Raw genomic sequence first — 6,130 nt, 5'->3', positions numbered from 1 at the left:
TGTATTCAAATACAGATTAGATGGCATATGGGGGAAAGGAAAGTTAAAGGCTGATATCAGCATTTTCAGACCTTTCACTAAATAATGTGAAGATGATGATTCTGATGAGGAAGAGGAGGACAGGAGCCATATAATGGCTTGGAATTGGAAGACAAAATGACTTTAAGCAAAAATGGACAGTGCAATTGTAATGTAAAAAATAGATAAGTAAATATGGAATTAAAAGTAAAAACAGCTATGTGGTCCTATGGTACAGAGTGATGAAGCCTTGAGTATAACTCAGATGACCTAGGTTTGGGTAGTAGCTTAAGAATTGGAAGGGTCAAACGAGGAGAATAAACAAGATCAGCAGATGCTGGTTCACCCATCTTAGAGGGAAGGAGGGAACTTGAATCACTACACTGATGGGTCATACAGCAGTGTAATTAGAACATCAATAACATTAAAGGAGTTAGTGTGTCTCCACACATGCCTGAAGACATACACACCCACACACACACACACACACACACACACACACACACACACACACACACACACACACACACACACACACACACACACACCTAAGCTTGGTGGGGTCCTTCTAGGAAACAGCATATGTGATAGCCACAAGATGCTACCATGGATATTAAGGTGAGAGGATTCCACATAAATATTAAAATAGCATGCTTTCTAACAACAGACCCTTGTATCCAGGGAGAAACAAAATGATTGATGTGGTTTCTTTCTCTGGCCAGAAGCTACAAAGCCATGATGCTCTCAGCTAGACTAGAGAAGTAATTAATCTGTCTGGTTCCCAGCTGTTGAACTTAATGGACCAATTTAGTGCAACTAAGAAAGGTATTGGGAGCTACTCCTACAATGGTTAACAAACCAGAAAAAAATGAATCTAATTGGCCCTGGCTCCCAGTTTAATTACTGTACTTAAGTGCCCCTGAGTCTGAGCATAATTACTAACTGCATAATGAAGAGTAATGCATGCACTTGTGCTTATACTGAGTGTCCTGTGTAATAAAATGTTAGGTACAGGACAGATACCCAGGGGAAGGAAGAAAGTGAATGCAAAGACTCTGCATAAAAAGAGTGGGCAGCCGAATATCTCAGAAATTACTGGGGTTTCTGCCTGTTATGTGAAATTTGTAAGCTTTTAGAGAGAATCACTACAGAAAGGATGGAAGCCACAGGATGCCACAAGGTTTCACAGAGGGTATATTAGTGAGAGAAGTCCACAAAACTATCACAATAATATGATCTGTAAAATCCACCACTTGCCTCCAGGGCTTAATTATGTACCATGCTTGTTCAGGAGCTAGCATGTTTATTCCAAGGCTGTATCAAATTTAAGCAGTTACTTGGTAATCAGAGTGTTTTAAAACTTCAGACCTAATATTTACCTCCTTTTCCTTTTTATTTCCAGTCCCTTCAGCAAACGTTTTATTCTGTGTCTTGGCCAACCTCCAATAAACCAAAGGTTGTCTGGTTGCCCTGCACTGTGAGACCCTGTGTCAGTGGAACACTAAAGTGCTTTCAACTACACTAGTGTATGTTAGAGTTGTATTTAATCTGTCCTCTAAACTGAAGAAATTTTGCTGTAGCCTTTTACTGTAAGTGTGCACACTACTGACCCCCCCCCATTTTTTTTCTTCCTATTGTACTCCTGGATCAATTACCTAAAACTACTTTATTTCTCCTGGACAAGGTTTACCTATGCACCTGGAGCCCATACTTCAATTGTTCTTCCCTATAGAAGTGGTGGTCCTTTTCACCACACTGTACTAGATTAGTAGCACAAGATTTGAAGTTATTAGGAAACTACTGCACTACACTGACGTGGAATTGACTGAGCTTGGTTTTCTTAATTGTTTTCTTAGAAGCTGGCCTGGTCCAGTTTTTCTGGCTCACAGCCTTGTATTACTTTGTGTCTATCCTCCTCCCCCACCTTGAACCTGCACACCTTTCTCCCACTCCTACTTACAGAGGAATCAAAAAACCTAATGTAGCAAAGCACCATCTTTTGACTTAGCTTTTCTGCCCTTGTTTCATAGGAATCCCCAGTAGTGTGGTCGCATATACCATATTTTCTCCCACCTGCTGTCATATTTAATATTATACACTTGCCTTCTTGAGTATAGTTTATTTCTTTCTTCCCAACATCTGCCATACTTAAAATTTACACTTGCCTTCCTCACCACATTAAAACACATACTGTCTGTCTGGGTGCCTTTTTTGCTCTTATTCCTACCTGTGTGGAGATAGTTCTTTGATGGATTCTTGAGATGTTAGGGCTTCTAAGGTCTGGTGCAACCCGCTTCATTTGCCCACCGCTACCCTACCTCTACCCTATCCCCACTCCCACCCACCCCCTCTTTCATTACATTTATACTTCCCTAACCCCTCCCATTCATTACATCATTAACACCTTCCCATTAACTCTAAAACACCCCACTACAAACTCCTCCCACATACTCACACTTATCTTCCTTTAGATGGATGACATTACTAATGCACTGCAATAAATACAATTCCTTTTATTCAATCTCACCTGTACTGCTCTTCTAGACCTACTATTCCATTCAACCTCTATATACTCCACCTTAAGCCCACTACCACAGTTATCCAGCACTCACAACCTACCAGTAACAGATAACAATAATAGTTACTTTGACATTTCTCCTTCTTTAATCTCAACTCATACCACTATTCTCACCCAAACAAAACTTCTCTATATCAAATCCAAACTTAAACTCTGCCTCTCACAAAATCCCATACCCCTCTCTCTAAGAACAATTATGCCCATACTATAATTCACCTTCTCTTCTCACTTACTAAATGTAGGGACATCCACCCCAACCCCAACCCAAACCATCCCCAAAAACCTAACATAAACCAAAAACAACACCAATTATACTTTATAACAATAAACATTCATAGCATTTGCAGTAAAATTTCCAAATTTCATACCTGGCTAACTACCCACACCCCAACTATTGTTGCAGTAACTGAAACATGGCTAAAGCCATATATTTCAGATACTGAAATTCTCCCCTAGGCTACAACATAATTTGTTCTGATTCTCAACAGAAAGGGCAGTGGTGTTGCATTAATATATCAAAACTCCCTAAATCTCACTTCTTACCCCAAAGCAGTCACTACTTTCAAAACTTAGAAGAATGTCTCCTAAAAACTCTTCAAATTAACAACAATAAAAACCTAACCATTGCAGTAGTCTGTATCCCCCCAGGCCAGAACATTCCCATTTTAGAGGAATTTCTGTTATGGATAAACCTAAATGTATCAAATGAAACTATAATCCTAGGAGATACAAATATTAATTGGCAAAATCTTACCTCCAACTCCCCAGCCAACAGCATACATTTACACAGCTTTACTCACCTTATCAAAATTCTCAACTATGGCCTATGTACAGGATCAGAATCTATCTTAGATTGGATATCAGTTACCCACCCTCACAATTACTCAAACTCTGGCATCCTACCCAACATACTAAGTACCCACCTCCCAGCATACACCCACAGGACTCAACTTCATGTAGTCAATACACACTCTTATAAAACATCCAGAAATCTCACCCACTTTGACCAATATAAATTCTCAAGCATTCTATAAACTCATAACTGGCTCCCACTAAAAACTCTACCCCTAGATGAGGCAGTTAATTACTTCAATAAGCTCTTCTTGGATACTCTCAATAGCCTATCCCCATATGTATCAAGCAAACAAAAATGAATCATGCCCCATGGCTAACAAAACTGACCAAACAATGCATCCTTCATAGAAACAAGGCATGGAAAACTTGGCAAAAAGATAGAACACAACAAAATGAAATTAATTTCAAACAACTAAGAAACAGAGCCATGAAGCTAGTAATACAAGATAAAAAATATTTTTCCTATAAGCTACCAACCTTACAAAATAATCCAAAGAAATTCTGGAAGTCTGTCTTCACCCTTCTCAACCCTGGAACTCTAGAGAATCCCTCTCCTGCAACTAATAAGACCCCTAATCAAGTTTCCCATGACTTTAATACCCACTTTGTTACCAGCATCCAAAACTTAATTAAAGACTCCTCAACAAGTCCAAACCAATACTCCCAAAATACTAATAATCTCACACAAAATGACAATGTATCACTTATTCCTGGCAAAAATTACAATCCTTCTGCAACTCATTCATTTTCTATTCAAACAGTACTCACATCTGTCATATGTAAACTATTAAAAAAACTCAAACTATGCTCTCTTTCCACAGACAACTTTCCCCTAGAATATTTACAACTAGCAGCAAATGGAATCGCATATCCAGTTAGTATTCGTATAAACCACTGTCTCTCAGAAGGATACGTTCCACATCTATGGAAAAAATCTATTATTACTCCACTACATAAAGGCAGAAACTCTCACGACCTCTCAAACTATCGACTCATCTCTATAATTTCCTCACTATGCAAAATCCTTGAGAAGAGTGTACACACACAATTACTCAAGTACCTCATTGTATAATCTTCAAAATTGCATAATCTATTAAACTTAATATAAAATTAATTAAATTTTAATATAAAATTAATATAAAAGTAATTATAATTAAAATTGTATAATCTCAATAATTTTCTGTTTCCCACACAACATGGCTTCTGCCTAGAGCACAACACTATTACAGCTCTGCTTTCATTCAGCGATACTGTCAACAAAGCCTTAGATATGTCACCCCACTTCAGTAATCCTATTGGATCTATCTAAGGCTTTTAACACAGTATCACATACATACCGCTCAACCTGGAAACATCAAAAATCTGGACAAGGCCCATGAAAAATAGGTACAAATCTGTATGCTGATTAACATAAAATTTGCATACATAATTATGTAACCCTGCCCATTCCAATGGAAGCATGGGAGACCAACTTTCAAACACAAACTGAAGAAAAGACAATGAAAATATGGCACCAGAGTCCCCCTGCAACCATTCCAATGTCCCATTACCTGGCTAATTCACTCCATTTACCATAAACACTAATGTGCATACTGCTTTACTTCTACAATGATTATTTGGATTTTATTTTTACATTTTGTAGCACAATGCACAAACATTAATAGACATTTGCTAAACAAAACAATGCTGTCTTACAATGAAAATAGACTTAGCATTAAAACTTCTCTGCCCTTGACACTCACATTCATTGAAACAACATTGAAACCCACACCACAACCAAAGAAAATGCATCTGGCCACTGGTGGATAAAGATTACCTTTGGGCTGTTTTCAAATCATAGGCCCCAGCACACAAAACAAGAAGCATACATGTGTTCTTTGATACACCTTCCTGACTTTATTAAATTACATTCACTGTATAACACAGCACACTTGTTAGGCTTAGAGCACATTTTAAATTTATTGTTTGAACATTTTTCCAGTAGGCAATGAAACAAAATGCATAAACCAATATTGAAAAAACTGCCCAATTCAGAAAATTTCCATCATTAAAGTCTACTTACACACACACACATACACACATACACACACCCACACACACACACACACACACACACACACACACACACACACACACACACACACACACACACACACACAAGCATATATATATTATATAAAAAATAGAATGACAGTAGTGGAAGCCATGGACATCTTGCATAGCTTCTTGAACTTATTTTCAATTTCTGTTTTTTTGTTTGATTTGTGTTATCAGACCAACTCAATAGCTGTAAATGCACAACAAAATAAACTAGGCAAACTGCATGTTTTAAGGCTTCCAGTTTTTACAGACCCTCTCCTATATTCATCCTGAAGCATCAAAACTATCATTGTAATCCAGGTGCTGTTAACTGGCCACTCTTGCTTGTCCACTGCCTGACGTGGAAAATGTGTTTTATATTGAATGCTGGAAAATGTACTGTACTTGCTTAATTTTTTTTCTTATACTGCAGCACAGAACATAATATTTCTGATTTTCTATTCCTGAATTTGGGTTAATGATATTTGTTGCTCTTTCCACTGAGGCACAAATGCCTTTGTGCATGACATTTTTTCACATCTGTAAGTTCTGTTGTATCTGTAGCTACACCCTTGACTTGTTACACCCAACCCTTTAAAA

This window comes from Protopterus annectens, chromosome 8.part0 (assembly GCF_019279795.1).
Source record: "Protopterus annectens isolate FY-2018-M chromosome 8.part0, PAN1.0, whole genome shotgun sequence".
Taxonomy (NCBI): Eukaryota; Metazoa; Chordata; order Ceratodontiformes; family Protopteridae; genus Protopterus; species Protopterus annectens.
This window is presented reverse-complemented; position numbering follows the sequence as displayed.